Below are 21,593 nucleotides of genomic sequence, written 5' to 3'. Positions count from 1 at the left end.
AACAGAAAAACACAAGGGCACCTCAAGGCAGGGGCAAAACTACAGGGGGTGCAGAGGTTTCAGGTGCGATAAAAAACGTTAACCTACCACTGCCTGTACTGATATCATGTGAGTGTGACATGACTTCAGGGGTTAGTATTTCTGTTTTACCCATTGGTGTTTATGTGTGTGTGTGTATTTATGCATGTATGTGTGTGTATGTGTGTTTGTGTATGTTTGTGGAACCAGCAAATTACAGACCTTGTTACTACAGATGTGGGGACAGGGGGTAAACAGTGTCACTATACAGTACCACTATATACAGTATGGGGGGGTGGACCATGTCACTGACTACTGTGGTCACTTTATAAAGTATTGGGCAGGTAGGGTCAGGCCAGCCATCTCACTGGCAGATTACAGACTGTGTCACTAACTTACTATATACAGTACTGGGGGGTTATATAGTGTCACTATATATATATACAGTAATAGGGGGTCAGACCCTCTCACAGACTGTGGGCACAGGGTACCTCCTTTTGCAGACATGTAATCTGATTCACATTTTTTTCTGTGTTAAATGTAAAAAAAATAAAAAAAAAATGTATTAAATACACTTTTTTTTGGAGGGGGGAGGGGTGGTGGGGGGGCCCTTCTTAGATTCTTGCACCTGGGCCCTGTGGTTTCTAGTTACGCCTCTGCCTCAAGGCCTAGTACAGTTTGGTAAAACTTCCCATTATTTCAAAGGTAAGTACACTCACATATCTAGAGCACCACCAGATGCTGTATTGGCAGGCTGGAGCCGACAAGTCATCCAGCAAACTGATGCCCACATGATAGGAGGAACCAGGAAGGCCGTCTATCTTGTGTAATAGATGCTCTAAAAAGGATGTGCAATTGCAAGTGTATGTCATAATAAAATGATTTATTAAAACAAAGTTAATAAACAGCGAAATGTTTCTCAGCCGTATATAGGCTGTTTTCTTCAGCAACTGTTCACTTACAGCAATAATGCATTACATATCTACATTACACATTCACACACATTTACTTTTTAATCACAGCTGTGTTTGCAGAGATTTTCGTAGGAGATGAATAATGACATAGAGACTGAGAGAGGAAAGGGCTTGGAAACTACTGTAGGCTGTCTGTCTGTCTGTCTGTCAAATGTAAGGTGATGATTAAGAGTATGATGGCCCCATACAACAGGTTCAAGGCAGGGTTCTTCAACTAGGACAACATTGGGTTAGGATGCTCCCCTCACCCCCCAAAAAAATAAATATATAAGCCAAGGTTTTCAGGGCACCAGATTCAGAGACAGATGAAGATGATAACACAGAACAACTATAGCGTCATCTGTGATAGGCACAGTGGTCCATATTTGCAATACAGAGCATTGCCAAACATTCTTAAATGTAGTTTTCTGCAGAGATACACAAAAAACATCTGCTTTCTGCTGACATAAAATATTATGTAAACAAATCTGTTCAGTGTAATTTGATATTTTTTTCTAGGAGAATAAAACTATTGGGGGAAAATGCACTAATTAAAAAAAAAAAAAAACAACAATAAAATTGATAGAGATGCTTCTAATGAAGTCACATTGATTGACTGTGAAGGAATCTTCTAACCATGTGGTAATCAGTGGATAAAAAAATTATACTATATTGACTTCTGATTAATCTTTCTTCCCACAAGCTAGAAATAATATTACATGAAACATTCAGCTTTTTTGTATCTAAATCTACACAATAGATGACATAAAATGTTATGATAAGTGATACGAGTAGATTTATGACGCTGCAGTCTCAGCTTTTTAGGTTATGCAGAATAAGCTCACATGAGAAAACCTGTAGCCATATATTTAAGAAGCACAAACTGCTTCTTGTGCCTCTCCACCACCTCAATCACCCCAACACTTGCTTGTCTGGGTGATTGGCATGCCCTGCTTTTTCACAATTGGTTGCACAGGAGCAGCTGTAGCGTTGCACAAGAAACCTCTTGTGCAATGTTAAAGGGACAGTATACTGTAAAATAGTTTTTCCCTTAATGTGTTTACAATTGCTTTTTTTACCAACTGCAGAGTAAAAAATGTATGAAAATTAGCTTTTTAAGGTTTATTTCTGTATATTAAAGCTCTGATTTTGTGTTTTGAAGCCACAGCCTAATAAAATAGGTTGAGCTTGTAGGTATAATCAGATCTCATTACTGTATCACATTGTGCACATATACCTGCTTCTTTATCTTATATCTGTCCTTAAAACAATCACCAATACTTTGGGGGCGGAGCCAACTACCGAAATGGCCGGACGTGTCTTTCTATAGCTCCTGGCTTCTTGATCTAATTTTAGGGGCATAACTGACTAACACATACTTAAAAATATGAAAATTTGATTAAACAACCCTGGATATGAATGGGGAGATCGGAGGAGGCAGAGAAGAACTGAACAGACAGCGCAAAGCGCTTTCATATTGCTCACGGCTCTTACACTGTTACCCAGAGGAGCGGCTATCTTAAAACCCACATGAAGTCTGCATGAACACAACAGCAGAGCTGATAGCCTTTAGCCAATGCGGACTGTGAATACATTCCAGCTGTCCCTGGTCAATTCCCTGATGCTTATTAGCGCTAGACCTCGAATTGGAGTGTGCCTTATCACGAGACTTACTACGAGCCCTACTAACGCAGCAACAACACACTGCCTGTAGGGATAAATATGGAGGCGCAGATTCTTGATGCCCTGTACAGCCTATTTAACAGATTGGACACGCACTTTGACATCCTATCTCGGGAACTAAAAGCTGCTACCTCTCCTCTACAGGAACTCCCAAAAGAAAGCTTGGAAACATGTGATGTCAGTCTGCAGAATTCGGAAGCCACTGAGTGGTGTGCAAAGCCTGTTCACATGGGAGACGCAACTACTGATGGCTGCAACGAAGGTGCTGTTCATCACTTCACTCCTGTAGATACAGACTTACAGCGGGCCCAGAAGGAACCTTGGAGGAGCCGGCCATGTCGTAGACCTCGTCATCCCTATGCTAACTGTCCACCAATTCAGAGAATATCTAAGGCCTCCAATAACAATTACATAGCCATTCACCTCTTAGAAGGAACTGCGTTTTATTTCCAGGACTGGGGTTTGGGCACGACCCTACAGCAATTAATGGACTTGATCTATGTGAGGGTAGGAGTGGGTTAGATTTCTGTCATTAAATACATCCGGGGGTATAGAGCTTGTGTATATATACGGGCTCATAGTCATCCCTGTTGTGTTTTGGGGTTACTCCTGGTCAATTCCTACCTTCCCTTTTCCTAATCTACTGGTTATACATTTTTTTTTCTCTTTTTCTCAGAGTTCCTTTACTATTTATTGCTCTTACACATGCAAATTGAAAGACACTAACTCCTATGTTCAGTTTTAGATACCAGGCTATCTCTAAGGTAGCTGTGCATGTTTTAATATCATGTGTTTATAATGTTATTATAGAAAGATACTTACAGCAGAGGTTTTAACTTTCACTAATATAGCCTGCAAATGAGAGATGACTCTGTTTCTCACCATTAAGCCTTATAACCTTCATGATATATATACTTCTAGAAACAGTGCTGCTTAATGTCTAATGTCTATTGAACTCCTGATCTATGGTATGCTTATATATTAATGGTAACTCTGAGGAGAATTCATAGGATTATTCTAGGAGATATAACAGCCCACATAGTTCCTTTAATAATACGCTCTACAGTAGATTATTGCACATCCAAGTAGTAACCCTTTAATTAAGCTTGCCTACTTATTTCAGTTTTTTCCCCACCCAGTTTTATTAAGATTTCCTCTCCCATCCCAGGTAAACTCTATTACATCAGCAGATGACTTCCCCATCCCACATCTCATCTAAGAATATAAAATCTCACCTTTGGCTATTGTAGACGTTGCTGGGCCGTGTTCACTGGGAAGACACGGCTCAGCATAATAGTTTATTTGGTGGACTTGGTCTGAAATATGTATACAATACCTAACAGCATACATGGGGATAGAGATACCTGTCTAAATGGGTGCCTTGTTTTAATTCTACCCCTTAATTAGTACATGCTCAGTCATCTTACTACTTCTCCTACCGTACATTAGCAGGATCTACGCCTAATCTCCCCCAGCCTCTATCTAATTCTACGTTATGAATAATACAAAGAATTAACTAAGTCATCCCATGATTTAGTAGCATCTCCCCCACACAGACATTTTCTATACATACCTGTAACTACTATACTAATTAGAAGGCTCCCCAGATTAGCTTCCTGTTTGTTTATCTGTCTGGGCCTAGCATTGTGGCTTACCATAAGCTCATCTAGCACCATTATTTTGCTCCTAGCATAATATTTACCTTGACCCTTAGCTGTACGGGGGGCATTTCCCCCAATACACCTGCAGTTTAAATAACTATTCCTGAATACCTTCAGACTAACTTATCTATTAGGCCTACTTTACCATGATCCCATGAATCTCACAAAGAAACTGATATTTCATCTCACTTTCAAAGATACATTCCCTAAGCAGACATCCCATGCATACATATATACTCATGAGGTTAATTAAAAGGCCCCCCAAGTCATGTATACCACCCTCATCCAATCTAAATTTATTTTCTTTTTTTTATTTTATTCATTCTGGAAATCCAGATATACTATACAGTTACCTTAAAAGGCTCCGCCCCCCCTTCACTTCCCCCCCCCCCTCTTTTATCGAGGGGCTCTTGCCCGTTGAATTTCCCCTCTATACACTCTGGCCCAAGAGAGGCCAATCAAAAGCCAACTCCCTCCATCATACAGTTTAAAGATTATAGAGTACCTATATCAGAGTAGGGATCATTTACTATATTATATAAAAAACGAGGTTTCATTATCATGTGTCTCAGTCACCCTTGTTCACTATAATCTAAGCTATACTTCAAGCTCATCGTCTCAGAAGCAGTGTTACATCCCATCTCAGTGGTTATGCCATCTCTATTGAATGTATTCTACTATATGACTGCGGTTCTCATTCATAAATGTATAGTAATACCACCACCTGAGTACAGTGATGACCATTGTTACACAGAGACTTTATTGTTCTAGTTCAAATCTCCTTTTTATGAGAGTCATGTATAATTATTCTTATCACTTATAATCCGTGCCTGAACACATTGTTTGTTTGGTTGATCCTGTTCAATACCTCAATAAAAAAATTATTTGGAAAAAAAAAAAATATTTTATAACTAGAACTATATAAATATGCCAAGAGCCACCATGCAAGAAAAAAAAAGTTGCACGGGTCAGTGCAGATGGACTGTCAAACAGGTGTACAGATGTTCCTTCTTTAGCAGCAAACCCAGCACGTAGCGAGACTACTTTAAAAATTAAAATGCTGTTAATGCTATATCAGATTTCCTCTGAGATTTACACAGTATGTGAAGAGCTGCTGAGGTTGCTAATAAGGAGTTTTACAGAAATAGTTATACAGAAGCTAATCTCAATGTCTGATTAAAAATAAAGTAAAAGAAATAAAAAAAAAAAAAAAAAAAAAAAAAAACAATCCCCAATACTTTGAGAGAACAATGGAAAATCAACATTTTATTACCTTATCTCTGCTTTATCACACTGGAAGTGTAATTTCTTCTGCTGGCTGTGTTTACAAAGCTTATCTATAGCTGGTACGCGCGGCCACAAACTTTCAGAATAGGTGGGGATACCACATGCTAAATTAACAATTTCAAATGCCAATATAAGGGTAAAGGAGCTACTTGTAAACAATTTAATACACTCCAGCAGGTAAAGTGGATCATTGGGAACAAATTAAAGGGGAGAAAATTTTTGAGTAAACTGTCCCTTTAATTTGTAGCCTCGCAAGTGGCTGCAAACCTGTCTGCCTGCAATAATGGTGCATTTTGCCTATAGCATTAGAAAAGTCTAACCCAATAGCCACTGCCAAATAAAAGCACTGAAATCTCAGGCCAGGATTGTGGGCGACATAATGCATTCAATGCCACAGAAAGAGAACCAGCACAAAAAAAAACGTTAGTACTGCTCTCAGGACTGCATCAATACTGGTGGTCTTGCTCTCTGGGAACTTTGTATCAGCTCCTGTGTTTGTGACTCTGTTACAGCATCATGCAACACAGAACACACTGCACTGGATAGTAGTTTGACAGCAGACACTAAGCACAGCATAGTGGCGTTCACAGAGAATCTTAAGAATCTTATACACAGAGAATCTTAAGAATCTTAGAAAAGAGAAAATCAGTTTTCCTTCAGCACTTGTTTATTCCTTGTTCCTGCTGAGTGTGCTATTTACCTAGAATACCTCCTGAGACTGTTACCTGCATACTGTACATAGTAGGACTGCTACCTGCCTATAGTATCTGTTGGTGTTCCCACCTGCCTATAGTACCTGTTGTTAACCAAAGACACAGGCTCCAGGTTATGTTAAGGATTTCATATAAATCCATTAAACATGGACATGTTTGTACCTCTTCGCAATCTCTACATCCCTCAATCCCTGAAGCAGAACCCTGACAAAGTATTCCAGGGGCTTACGGTCTTCTGTGGCGAAAACTTGTGTCTGACTGGGATCAATAGCAAGATGGAGCCTATTGTCTCTCCCCTTGTTGCTCATCCTATCTCACTGGCTGAGCCTCTCACTTTCTTCCTCTCAAGTGCAGACTCTTTAATAGTCTGGCGTTCTTTTACTGCTTCCATGACCAGCCTCACTCACTATCTGTCTCCTCATCCTCCTTCACACGTTCATCTAACACATCTCCACCATGATAGGATTCATGTCACATGAGCACCTTTGTTCATACTGTTTTTTAATAATTTACTGGCAAGCTCAGTTGGTGACGTGCAAATAACCCTTTCATTTTGATTTTGTGTCAATATATGCTTAAAAGTCATTGTCAGAATACCCAAACATGTTCTGATAATATTTTGTGAAGACCTTTTATAGTTTAAAAGTACAATGTGTTATTTTCATGTTTAAATTAAAGTAGAAAGCAATTGATTTAGTCAATATTTGATCTAAGCATGTGTGAAATTGGAGAGGTTGAGTAAAAAAAAAGCCTATGGCCTAGATTTAGAGTTCGGCGGTAAAAGGGCTGTTAACGCTCCGCGGGCTTTTTTCTGGCCGCACCATAAATTTAACTCTGGTATCGAGAGTTAAAACAAATGCTGCGTTAGGCTCCAAAAAAGGAGCGTAGGGCATTTTTACCGCAAATGCAACTCTCGATACCAGAGTTGCTTACGGACGCGGCCGGCATCAAAAACGTGCTCGTGCACGATTCCCCCATAGGAAACAATGGGACTGTTTGAGCTGAAAAAAAACCTAACACCTGCAAAAAAGCAGCGTTCAGCTCCTAACGCAGCCCCATTGTTTCCTATGGGAAAACACTTCCTACGTCTGCACCTAACACTCTAACATGTACCCCGAGTCTAAACACCCCTAACCTTACACTTATTAACCCCTAATCTGCCGCCCCCGCTATCGCTGACCCCTGCATTACACTTTTAACCCCTAATCTGCCGCTCCGTAAACCGCCGCAACCTACGTTATCCCTATGTACCCCTAATCTGCTGCCCTAACATCGCCGACCCCTATGTTATATTTATTAACCCCTAATCTGCCCCCCACAACGTCGCCGACACCTACCTACACTTATTAACCCCTAATCTGCCGAGCGGACCTGAGCGCTACTATAATAAAGTTATTAACCCCTAATCCGCCTCACTAACCCTATCATAAATGGTATTAACCCCTAATCTGCCCTCCCTAACATCGCCGACACCTACCTTCAATTATTAACCCCTAATCTTCCGATCGGAGCTCACCGCTATTCTAATAAATGTATTAACCCCTAAAGCTAAGTCTAACCCTAACACTAACACCCCCCTAACTTAAATATAATTTACATATAACGAAATAAATTAACTCTTATTAAATAAATTAATCCTATTTAAAGCTAAATACTTACCTGTAAAATAAATCCTAATATAGCTACAATATAAATTATAATTATATTATAGCTATTTTAGGATTAATATTTATTTTACAGGCAACTTGGTATTTATTTTAACTAGGTACAATAGCTATTAAATAGTTAAGAACTATTTAATAGTTACCTAGTTAAAATAATTACAAATTTACCTGTAAAATAAATCCTAACCTAAGATATAATTAAACCTAACACTACCCTATCAATAAAATAATTAAATAAACTACCTACAATTACCTACAATTAACCTAACACTACACTATCAATAAATTCAATAAACACAATTGCTACAAATAAATACAATTAAATAAACTAGCTAAAGTACAAAAAATAAAAAAGAACTAAGTTACAGAAAATAAAAAAAATATTTACAAACATAAGAAAAATATTACAACAATTTTAAACTAATTACACCTACTCTAAGCCCCCTAATAAAATAACAAAGCCCCCCAAAATAAAAAATTCCCTACCCTATTCTAAATTAAAAAAGTTACAAGCTCTTTTACCTTACCAGCCCTGAACAGGGCCCTTTGCGGGGCATGCCCCAAGAAGTTCAGCTCTTTTGCCTGTAAAAAAAAACATACAATACCCCCCCCCAACATTACAACCCACCACCCACATACCCCTAATCTAACCCAAACCCCCCTTAAATAAACCTAACACTAATCCCCTGAAGATCTTCCTACCTTGTCTTCACCATCCAGGTATCACCGATCGGTCCTGGCTCCGATATCTTCATCCAACCCAAGCGGGGGCTAGACATCCACTGAAGAAGTCCAGAAGAGGGTCCAAAGTCTTCCTCCTATCCGGCAAGAAGAGGACATCCGGACCGGCAAACATCTTCTCCAAGCGGCATCTTCGATCTTCTTCCATCCGGTGCGGAGCGGGTCCATCTTGAAGCAGGCGACGCGGATCCATCCTCTTCTTCCGATGTCTCCCGACGAATGACGGTTCCTTTAAGGGACGTCATCCAAGATGGCGTCCCTCGAATTCCGATTGGCTGATAGGATTCTATCAGCCAATCGGAATTAAGGTAGGAATTTTCTGATTGGCTGATGGAATCAGCCAATCAGAATCTAGTTCAATCCGATTGGCTGATCCAATCAGCCAATCAGATTGAGCTCGCATTCTATTGGCTGTTCCGATCAGCCAATAGAATGCGAGCTCAATCTGATTGGCTGATTGGATCGGCCAATCGGATTGAACTAGATTCTGATTGGCTGATTCCATCAGCCAATCAGAAAATTCCTACCTTAATTCCGATTGGCTGATAGAATCCTATCAGCCAATCGGAATTCGAGGGACGCCATCTTGGATGACGTCCCTTAAAGGAACCGTCATTCGTCGGGAGACATCGGAAGAAGAGGATGGATCCGCGTCGCCTGCTTCAAGATGGACCCGCTCCGCACCGGATGGAAGAAGATCGAAGATGCCGCTTGGAGAAGATGTTTGCCGGTCCGGATGTCCTCTTCTTGCCGGATAGGAGGAAGACTTTGGACCCTCTTCTGGACTTCTTCAGTGGATGTCTAGCCCCCGCTTGGGTTGGATGAAGATATCGGAGCCAGGACCGATCGGTGATACCTGGATGGTGAAGACAAGGTAGGAAGATCTTCAGGGGATTAGTGTTAGGTTTATTTAAGGGGGGTTTGGGTTAGATTAGGGGTATGTGGGTGGTGGGTTGTAATGTTGGGGGGGGGTATTGTATGTTTTTTTTTACAGGCAAAAGAGCTGAACTTCTTGGGGCATGCCCCGCAAAGGGCCCTGTTCAGGGCTGGTAAGGTAAAAGAGCTTGTAACTTTTTTAATTTAGAATAGGGTAGGGAATTTTTTATTTTGGGGGGCTTTGTTATTTTATTAGGGGGCTTAGAGTAGGTGTAATTAGTTTAAAATTGTTGTAATATTTTTCTTATGTTTGTAAATATTTTTTTATTTTCTGTAACTTAGTTCTTTTTTATTTTTTGTACTTTAGCTAGTTTATTTAATTGTATTTATTTGTAGCAATTGTGTTTATTGAATTTATTGATAGTGTAGTGTTAGGTTAATTGTAGGTAATTGTAGGTAGTTTATTTAATTAGTTTATTGATAGGGTAGTGTTAGGTTTAATTATATCTTAGGTTAGGATTTATTTTACAGGTAAATTTGTAATTATTTTAACTAGGTAACTATTAAATAGTTCTTAACTATTTAATAGCTATTGTACCTAGTTAAAATAAATACCAAGTTGCCTGTAAAATAAATATTAATCCTAAAATAGCTATAATATAATTATAATTTATATTGTAGCTATATTAGGATTTATTTTACAGGTAAGTATTTAGCTTTAAATAGGATTAATTTATTTAATAAGAGTTAATTTATTTCGTTATATGTAAATTATATTTAAGTTAGGGGGGTGTTAGTGTTAGGGTTAGACTTAGCTTTAGGGGTTAATACATTTATTAGAATAGCGGTGAGCTCCGATCGGAAGATTAGGGGTTAATAATTGAAGGTAGGTGTCGGCGATGTTAGGGAGGGCAGATTAGGGGTTAATACCATTTATGATAGGGTTAGTGAGGCGGATTAGGGGTTAATAACTTTATTATAGTAGCGCTCAGGTCCGCTCGGCAGATTAGGGGTTAATAAGTGTAGGTAGGTGTCGGCGACGTTGTGGGGGGCAGATTAGGGGTTAATAAATATAACATAGGGGTCAGCGATGTTAGGGCAGCAGATTAGGGGTACATAGGGATAACGTAGGTTGCGGCGGTTTACGGAGCGGCAGATTAGGGGTTAAAAGTGTAATGCAGGGGTCAGCGATAGCGGGGGCGGCAGATTAGGGGTTAATAAATGTAATACAGGGGTCGGCGGTGTTAGGGGCAGCAGATTAGGGGTACATAAGTATAACGTAGGTGGCGGTCGGCAGATTAGGGGTTAAAATTTTTAATCGAGTGGCGGCGATGTGGGGGGAGCTCGGTTTAGGGGTACATAGGTAGTTTATGGGTGTTAGTGTACTTTAGGGTACAGTAGTTAAGAGCTTTATAAACCGGCGTTAGCCAGAAAGCTCTTAACTCCTGCTATTTTCAGGCGGCTGGAATCTTGTCGTTAGAGCTCTAACGCTCACTGCAGAAACGACTCTAAATACCGGCGTTAGAAAGATCCCATTGAAAAGATAGGCTACGCAAATGGCGTAGGGGGATCTGCGGTATGGAAAAGTCGCGGCTGCAAAGTGAGCGTTAGACCCTTTAATCACTGACTCCAAATACCAGCGGGCGGCCAAAACCAGCGTTAGGAGCCTCTAACGCTGGTTTTGACGGCTACCGCCGAACTCTAAATCTAGGCCTATATGTGCAGTCTAATTGTAAAAATGCAATTTCAACAGAGTAAAGTGTTTGATGGATTGTAAAACAGTTTATGAGGGTCGTAGTCTTAAAGGGAGACTGTACTGTAACATTTTTTGCCCTTTAATGTGGTCCCAATTTTACCTGCTGATGTGTATTAAATTGTTTACAAATTGCTCCTTTACATTTATTTTGTAATTTGAAATATCTGCCTTCTGAAACTGATACCTACAGTAAAAGGTAGGGAAATCATACACTCAGTGTATACTGACATATATGTGATAAAAAAAAGTATTTGTGTGTGTGTGTGTCTATTAGTGATGTTGCAAACATAAAAATTTGCGTTCGCGAACGGCGAACATGAACTTCCGCAAAAGTTCAAGAACCGGCAAACCGGGGCGAACCGCCATAGACTTTAATGGGCAGGCAAATTTTAAAACCCACAGGGACTCTTTCTGGCCACAATAGTGATGGAAAAGTTGTTTCAAGGGGACTAACACCTGGACTGTGGCGTGCCGGAGGGGGATCCATGGCAAAACTCCCATGGAAAATTACATAGTTGATGCAGAGTCTGGTTTTAATCCATAAAGGGCATAAATCACCTAACATTCCTAAATTGTTTGGAATAACGTGCTTTAAAACATCAGGTATGATGTTGTATCGATCAGGTAGTGTAAGGGTTACGCCCGCTTCACAGTGACAGACCAAACTCCCGCAGCGGGTACAACATCATCATCATCACACCGTACGTCCATGTGTGTAATGCTGCCTGACTGAGACATATCCCTGTTATCTACATCCTCTGGCAATAATGGTTGCGCATCACTCATTTCTTCCAACTGATGTGTAAATAACTCTTCTGACAGATCAAGTGAAGCGGCTGTGGTGCTAGTGTTGGTGGTGGCGGCAGGCGGGCGTGTGGTAACTTGAGAGGTGCCCGAAGCTAAGCTGGAGGAGGATGGTGCGTCAAGGTTCCGAGAGGAAGCTGTAGAAGATTGGGTGTCCTGTGTTAGCCAGTCAACTATGTACTCAGAACTTTTCGAGTTCAGGGTACGTGGCCTCTGAACACTGGGCATTATTCTAGGGCCAAAAGGAATCACAGCACCACAACCACGACGGCCCCTGCGGGGTGGCCTGCCTCTGCCTGTCATTTTTTTTTCGATTAGTGGTACTATGCGTGCAAGCTACTGTGACAACAGATATGAGTGGCACTGTGCACTGGCAGAAGTTGGCAGAGTAGACGCTGTAGGCCTGACACACACGCTTGCAGACAACTAACTGCTATTCAATCTATTACAGTCAAAATTGTATTTTTTTTTTAATGTACACTACTGTTACACCAGATATGAGTTGCACTGGTGTGACACTGTGCCCTGGCAGACCCTGAAAAATCTGTTACACATCTACAACCACCAAAAAACAACCATGCTAAATAGTTTCTAAATTTTGTCCTGAGTATAGAAATACCCAATGTTAACATGTTCTTTGCTTTTTTTGCAAGTTATAGGGAAATAAATCCAAGAAGCACTTTGCTATTTCAAAACCACTTTTTTTCAAAATGAGCGCTAGTTACATTGGAACCCTGATATCTGTCAGGAATACCTGAATATCCCTTGACATGTATATATTTTTTTTTAGAAGACATCCCAAAGTATTGATCTAGGCCCATTTTGGTATATTTCATGCCACCATTTCACCGCCAAAAGGCGATCAAATAAAAAAGAAAAGTTCACTTTTTCACAAACTTTAGGTTTCTCACAGAAATTATTTACAAACAACTTATGCAATTATGGCACAAATGGTTGTAAATGCTTCTCTGGGATCCCCTTTGTTCAGAAATAGCAGACATATATGACTTTGGCGTTGCTTTGTGGTAATTAGAAGGCCGCTAAATGCTGCTGCGCATCACACGTGTATTATGGCTAGCAGTGAAGGGGTTAATTAGGTAGTTTGTAGGGAGCTTGCAGGGTTAATTTTAGCTTTAGTGTAGAGAACAGCCTCCCACCTGACACATCCCTCCCAAACAGCTCCCTTCCCTCCCCCACCCCACAATTGTCCCCCCCAGAAAGTCTGCCAGTACTAAAATAAAAGGTTTTTAAAAAATGTTTAATTATTTTTAGCATATTTACATATGCTATGGTGTAGCATCCCCCCCTTAGCCCCCAACCTCCCTGATCCCCCCCAAAACAGCTCTCTAACCCTCCCCATCTGCCTTATTGGCGGCCATCTTGGGTACTGGCAGCTGTCAGCCAGTACCCAGTTTGCAAAAAAAAGTAGTTTTTTCTGGGGGTTTTTTTTTTTCTGTAGTGTAGCTTCACCCCCCCACAGACCAACCCCCACCACCTGCCTGATCTTTTTTTGTTTTTAATTTTTATTCCTTTTTTTAAAAAAATTTACACCAACTTTTTCTGTAGTGTAGCGGTTCCCACCCGCTCCCTCCCCGTGCACGTGCGCGCGTCCGTGCGTGCCCCGGGACATCCCCGCCCACGATCCCGCCCCCCTCCACTGACTGCTATTATTTCACAGTCAAATTTCTAGGTTTTTTTTTAACCCCTTAAGGACCAAGGCCATTTTTCAATTTCTTTCCCTTAAGGACCAGGGCTATTTTTACATTTCTGCGGTGTTTGTGTTTAGCTGTAATTCTCCTCTTACTCATTTACTGTACCCACACATATTATATACCGTTTTTCTCGCCACTAAATGTACTTTCTAAAGATACCATTATTTCATCATATCTTATAATTTATTATTAAAAATATTATAAAATATGAGGAAAACATGGAAAAAAACACACTTTTTCTAACTTTGACCCCCAAAATCTGTTACACATCTACAACCACCAAAAAATAACCATGCTAAATAGTTTCTAAATTTTGTCCTGAGTTTAGAAATACCCAATGTTAACACGTTCTTTGCTTTTTTTGCAAGTTATAGGGAAATAAATACAAGAAGCACTTTGCTATTTCAAAACCACTTTTTTTCAAAATGAGCACTAGTTACATTGGAACCCTGATATCTGTCAGGAATACCTGAATATCCCTTGACATGTATATATTTTTTTTTAGAAGACATCCAAAAGTATTGATCTAGGCCCATTTTGGTATATTTCATGCCACCATTTCACCGCCAAATGCGATAAAATAAAAAAAAAATGTTCACTTTTTCACAAACTTTAGGTTTCTCACAGAAATTATTTACAAACAACTTATGCAATTATGGCATAAATGGTTGTAAATGCTTCTCTGGGATCCCCTTTGTTCAGAAATAGCAGACTTATATGGCTTTGGCGTTGGTTTTTGGTAATTAGAAGGCTGCTAAATGCCACTGCGCACCACACGTGTTTTATGCCCAGCAGTGAAGGGGTTAATTAGGGAGCATGTAGGGAGCTTGTAGAGTTAATTTTAGCTTAAGTGTAGTGTAGTAGACAACCCAAAGTATTGATCTAGGCCCATTTTGGTATATTTCATGCCACCATTTCACCGCCAAATGCGATCAAATTAAAAAAAAAAGTTACATTTTTCACAATTTTAGGTTTCTCACTGAAATCATTTACAAACAGCTTGTGCAATTATGGCACAAATGGTTGTAAATGCTTCTCTGGGATCCCATTTGTTCAGAAATGGCAGACATATATGACTTTGGCGTTGCTTTCTGGTAATTAGAAGGCTGCTAAAGGCTGCTGCGCATCACACGTGTATTATGGTTAGCAGTGAAGGGGTTAATTAGGTAGTTTGTAGGGAGCTTGCAGGGTTAATTTTAGCTTTAGTGTAGAGATCAGCCTCCCACCTGACACATCAGACCCCCTGATCCCTCCCAAACAGCTCCCTTCCCTCCCCCACCCCACAATTGTCCCCGCCATCTTAAGTACTGGCAGAAAGTCTGCCAGTACTAAAATAAAAGGTTTTTAAATTTTTGTTATTTTTTTATAGCATATTTACATATGCTGTGGTGTAGCATCCCCCCCTTAGCCCCCAACCTCCCTCATCCCCCCCAAAACAGCTCTCTAACCCTCCCCATCTGCCTTATTGGTGGCCATCTTGGGTACTGGCAGCTGTCTGCTATTATTTCACAGTCAAAAAAGTGTTGTTTTTTTAAAATGTACACTACTGTTACACCAGATATGAGTGGTGGCACTGGGCAAGTGGGCACAGTATACGTTGTGAGCCTGACACACACGCTGGCAGGCAGGCAGGCAGGCAACTACAATTAGATTACACAGGAAAAAAAAAAAGCAGACTGATGTTCTAGCCCTAAAAAGGGCTTTTTGGGGTGCTGTCCTTACAGCAGAGATCAGATGAGTCCTTCAGGACTGTAGTGGACACTGAATACACTAGCCTAGCTATCGATTTCCCTATTAAATCAGCAGCAGCTACACTGTCCCTCCTCTCACTAAGAATGCAGCTTCCAAATGAATCTAAAATGGATGCTGTCCAGGAGGTGGGAGGGAGTGTCTGCCGCTGATTGGCTGTAATGTGTCTGCTGACAATGTTCTTCAGATAGAAGAAAATGTTCTATTTATATATATATATATATATATATATATATATATATATATATATATATATATATAGTATATAATGTATTTTTTGTAAAAAATATATATAGATATAAATATACATATATATATATATATATATATATATACATTCTACGTACATAATTGAAAATAGGGCTGGTTTTCAAATTTCCCAGGGCTTCTTTTTATTCCCATTCCAACCCTGTGTGAACCGATTAAAGCCATTAGGACGTTCCATGCTGTCCTAACTGTGCTGGGGATTAACGTTCCTAGGACGCCATGGAATGTCCTTACTTTTTGTCATCCTGCACAATCCTTTTATTTAATGGAAAATCCGACTGGAGAAACGCCAAGAATCGTAGGCAGTCCCCCATGATTCGATCCTGGCCTTAAGATCACATGATTGCATCGATGATCACGTTATTTCTTTTTTCACGCAAGTGTTTACATCGGAACATGCCCCCAGCATTAAGAGAATAAATAATCTCTCTGTGTGTGTGTATGCATGTACATCTGTGTATATGCTTCTGTGTGTGTATTTACACCTAACACCATGTTTTTTTGTTTTTTTTAAGAAAAAGGTTTATGAAACATCTGTAAAAATGTCCTTTTATTTTTATTTAATTCTTAGACATGCTCCAAATGCAGTTATAAGAGCATATTATTACATTGTTAGGACATTCCATACTGTTCTAACAGTGCTGGGCTTTAATGCCGCTAGGATGCATGGAATGTCCTAGCTTTTGTGGCATCCTGCACCCTTTTTTTATTTAATGGAAAATCTGACTAAGGGGGTGTGCCTTAGCATTGTAGGCAGTCCCCCATGATCTGATCCTGGCCTTGAGATCATGTGATAGCATTGACGATCCCGCTAATGCATTTTTCAATAAGTGTTTACATCGAAACAAAGTTAAACACTTGCCTCCAGCATGAAAAGGTTAAAGCATCTGTGTGTGTGTGCATGTACATCTGTGTGTGTGTATGTACATCTGTGTGTGTGTGCATCTACATATGTGTGTGCATGTACATCTGTGTGTGTGTGCATCTACATCTGTGTGTGTATGCATGTACATGTGTGTGTGTGCACATCTGCAACTGTGTGTGTGTGTGTGCATGTACATCTGTGTGTGTGTGTGTGTGTATCTACATCTGTGTGTGTGTGCATGTACATCTGTGTGTGACTATGCATGTACATCTGTGTGTGTGTGTGTGCATGTACATCTGTGTGTGTGTGTGTGTATCTACATCTGTGTGTGACTATGCATGCACATCTGTGTGTGTGTGCATGCGCATCTGTGTATGACTATGCATGTACATCTGTGTGTGTGTGTGTGCATGTACATCTGTGTGTGTATCTACATCTGTGTGTGTGTGTGTGTGTATGCATGTACATCTGTATGTGTATGCATGTACATGTGTGTGTGTGCATGTACATCTGTATGTGTGTGTGTGTGTGTGTGTATGCATGTACATGTGTGCATGTACATCTGTATGTGTGTATGTGTATGCATGTACATGTGTGTGTGTGCATGTACATCTGTATGTGTGTGTATGTGTATGCATGTACATGTGTGTGTGCATGTACATCTGTATGTGTGTATGCATGTACATGTGTGTGTGTGCATGTACAACTGTATGTGTGTGTATGTGTATGCATGTACATGTGTGTGTATGTGTATGCATGTACATGTGTGTGTGTGTGTGTGCATGTACATCTGTATGTGTGTGTGTGTATGTGTATGTGTATGCATGTACATGTGTGTGTGTGTGTGTGTGTGTGTGTGTGTGTGTGAATATACATCTGTATGTGTGTGTATGTGTATGCATGTACATGTGTGTGTGTGTGTGTGTGTGTGCATGTACATCTGTATGTGTATGCATGTACATGTGTGTGTGTGTGTGCATGTACATCTTTATGTGTGTGTATGTGTATGCATGTACATGTGTGTGTGTGTGTGTGTGTGTGCATGTACATCTGTATGTGTGTGTATGTGTATGCATGTACATCTGTATGTGTGTGTATGCATGTACATCTGTATGTGTGTGTATGCATGTACATCTGTATGTGTGTGTGTGCATGTAATCTGTATGTGTGTGTATGGGTATGCATGTACATGTGTGTGTGTGTGTGTGTGTGCATGTACATCTGTATGTGTGTGTATGTGTATGCATGTACATGTGTGTGTGTGTGCATGTACATCTGTATGTGTGTGTATGTGTATGCATGTACATGTGTGTGTGTGTGTGTGTGCATGTACATCTGTATGTGTGTATGCATGTACATGTGTGTGCATGTACATATGTATGTGTGTGTATGTATGTGTATGCATGTACATGTGTGTGTGTGTGTGTGTGTGCATGTACATCTCTCTGTGTGTGTATACATGTACATGTGTGTGTATGCATGTACATGTGTGTGTGTGCGCATGTACGTGTGTGTGTGCATGTACATCTGTGTGTGTGTGTGTATACATGTGCATGTGTTTATGCATGTACATGTGTGTGTATGAATGTACATGTGTGTGTGTGTACATCTCTGTTTGTGTGTGTATGCATGTATATCTGTGTGTGTATGCATGTATATCTGTGTGTGTATGCATGTACATATGTGTGTGTGTGTATGCATGTACATCTGTGTGTGTATGCATGTACATCTGTGTGTATGCATGTACATCTGTGTGTGTGTGTGCATGTACATCTGTGTGTGTGTGTGCATGTACATCTGTGTGTGTGTATGCATGTACATCTGTGTGTGTGTGTGTGTGTGTGCATCTACATCTGTGTGTGTGTGTGTGCATGTACATCTCTGTGTGTGTGTGCATATACATCTGTGTGTGTGCATGTACATCTGTGTATGTATGTACATCTGTGGGTATGTGTGTGCATGTACATCTGTGTGTGTGTGTGCATATACATCTGTGTGTGTGTGCATGTGCATCTGTGTGTGTGTGCATGTACATCTGTGTGTGTATGTACATCTGTGTGTATGTGTGTGCATGTACATCTGTGTGTGTGTGTGTATGCATGTACATCTGTGTGTGTATGCATGTACATCTGTGTGTGTGTGCATGTACATCTGTGTGTGTGTGTGCATGTACATCTGTGTGTGTGTATGCATGTACATCTGTATGTGTGCATGTACATCTGTGTGTGTATGCATGTACATCTGTGTGTGTGTGTGGGTGTATGCATGTACATCTGTGAGTGTGTGTGTGCATGTACATCTGTGTGTGTGTGCATGTACATCTGATGTGCAGTAATAGGAGGCAGGGGAGGCAGTGCCTCCCCTGTCCAATGAGAGAAAAAAAAGATTTCAAATAATATTTATTAAAAAAAAAACGTGTTTTTTATTTTATTAATTTTTGGCCACGCCCACCCTCGCCCCAAGGGTACCCCCGATGGCGATTACCATTATCAGTAGTTACTGTGCGCTTGCGCTGCAAAAGTCACCATCCATTATTGCGTAACTAGGAGGCAGCGAGCAGGTTAATTGCGCAACATGGATCTAAATCAGTGTTGACTGCTCACTTAGAGCTGCGCCACCCACTGGTGACTCGCTGGGCCCTCATACAAGCTCCAATGGAGGCGGTTCTCAAAACCGCCTCCAAGATGAGCTAGTTCACTTGAGCCAATCAGCATTCAGCAGCACTGCGGGGAGGCGTGCCTGCTGTGCTGCTTATTGACAGGTGTGGGTCATGTGACCATTTGTGACATCACGCCGAGACATAAGACTGGTGGGAAGAATCAGTAGAGTGTGGAGGGAGCTGCTGAGCTGCTCTGCAAGAGTCTGCGTGCCCGACCGTGCTGTCTAGTGCCTACTAGTTGTGGCTGTCTGTGGAGGAGGTCTGTCCTGCCCTGGAGGACAGGACTGTGCTAGTGTGCTGCACTGCTGCCTGGAGGGGACTGAGGGACTCAGGGTCTCTGCATGTACATCTGTATGTGTATGCATGTACATGTGTGTTTGTGTGTGTGCGTGTACATCTGTATGTGTGTGTATGTGTATGCATGTACATGTGTGTGTGTGCATGTACATCTGTATGTGTGTGTATGTGTATGCATGTGTGTGTGTGCATGTACATGTGTGTGTGTGTGTGTGCATGTACATCTGTGTGTGTGTATGCATGTACATCTGTGTGTGTGTGTGTGTGTGTGCATGTACATCTGTGTGTGTGTGTGTGTATGCATGTACATCTGTGTGTGTGTGTGTGTGTGTATGCATGTACATCTGTGTGTGTGTATGCATGTACATCTGTGTGTGTGTATGCATGTACATTTGTGTGTGTGTGTGCATTTACATCTGTGTGTTTGTGTGCATGTACATCTGTGTGTGTGTGTGTGTGTGTGCATGTACATCTGTGTATGTATCTACATCTGTGTGTATGTGTGTATGTACATCTGTGTGTGTGTGTGTGCATGTACATCTGTGTGTGTGTATGTATGCATGTACATCTGTGTGTGTGTGTGTGTGTGTGTGTGTGTGCATGTACATCTGTGTGTGTGTGTGTGAGACAGTGGAGGGCAGCATAGCCCGGAACCAACATAATAATTAAGGTCCTTAGGAGTGTGCTGCTGTGAAGTTGCAACAATGTTGCGTTAGTGAGGGTGGGGTTTAGCTTACCCTTTAAGTAGTCAAATCACAGGCCCCAAACCCTCTTTTCCAGCTCCTCTTCACAGCTTGCAGGGTCCGTTGAGTTGCTGTTACCAATGAGTTAGATGAGCTGGCAATTGGGGACTTCGATTCTGACGAGGATTTTGTGGCACCTTCACCTCCAAATCCGGTGAGTCGTACCCCTGGGTCCTCTTCCCTGTATCCCACTATTCGGGTGGTTTCCCCTCCCAGAAATGTCCCCCCATCAGGCCTCTTTTCTGTTGCTGATGGTGCTGTGGCCCAGTTTGTGCCTGGTACCAGTCCCCCATCTTCTGTTTTACCCCCTAATGTTCCGGTGGCTGGGCATAGTGGGAGCGTAATGGGTAGGGAGGCCTTACCTGCACCAGTTACACTTACCGGTGAAGCGGTGTCCACGGCCGTCGCGTTACTGCAATCGCTCATGTCGGTTCTTTCCGGTGGTAGTCCTTCATCTCCTGGCGTCGGGTCCCCCTCTCCGGTTCGTCGCTTACCTGCGTCGGGTCCGTCGTCCACGCAGGCCTCCATGCCTGTTTCGGGTGACGTCTCTTCCGGTTTGGCTGTTTCCGGTGACGTCACTTCCGCTGACGTCACTTCCGGAAACGCCATTCCAGACCAGAGGAGCAAGCAGGCAGCATCGTCGTCGCCTCCGGGGTACTCAGGTAAGAGAGGAGTACCTCGCGGGGGGGTCGCAGCGAGCCACAAGCACACAGCGCACGAGTGGGGGCACTGTAGTGGCGTCCTCAGGGCGCAGTAGGCAGCACATGGGCTCTCATGAGCAGGCCGCAGGCCTGACTGGGGGTACGCTGGTGTCTGATAACAGGCAGCATGGGGGCAATCATGTTATCGAAGGGCAGGCAGTAGTGGCCCCATCAGCCGCTAGTGCATCACAGGATAAGGGTGATTCTGGCATATATGAGCAGGCCGCAGCCCTGACAGGGGACACGCCAGTTGCATGACAGGAAGTAGGGCCTCAGGCCGCAGTTAGGCAGACGGCGAGCAGCCGGTACCTTGTGACCCAGTAGGTGCCGTGTTAATACATCGCGCAGCACCCGCAGCACATCGCTAGGTGCGCACATGTCGCCTGTGGGGGCGGCCCTCAGCGGGGTCTCCCCAGGAGTCGTCACCAGGGCTTCTGCTAGGAA

The sequence above is a fragment of the Bombina bombina genome, chromosome 3, assembly GCF_027579735.1.
Source record: "Bombina bombina isolate aBomBom1 chromosome 3, aBomBom1.pri, whole genome shotgun sequence".
Taxonomy (NCBI): domain Eukaryota; kingdom Metazoa; phylum Chordata; class Amphibia; order Anura; family Bombinatoridae; genus Bombina; species Bombina bombina.
Note: the sequence above shows the minus strand (reverse complement) of the source record.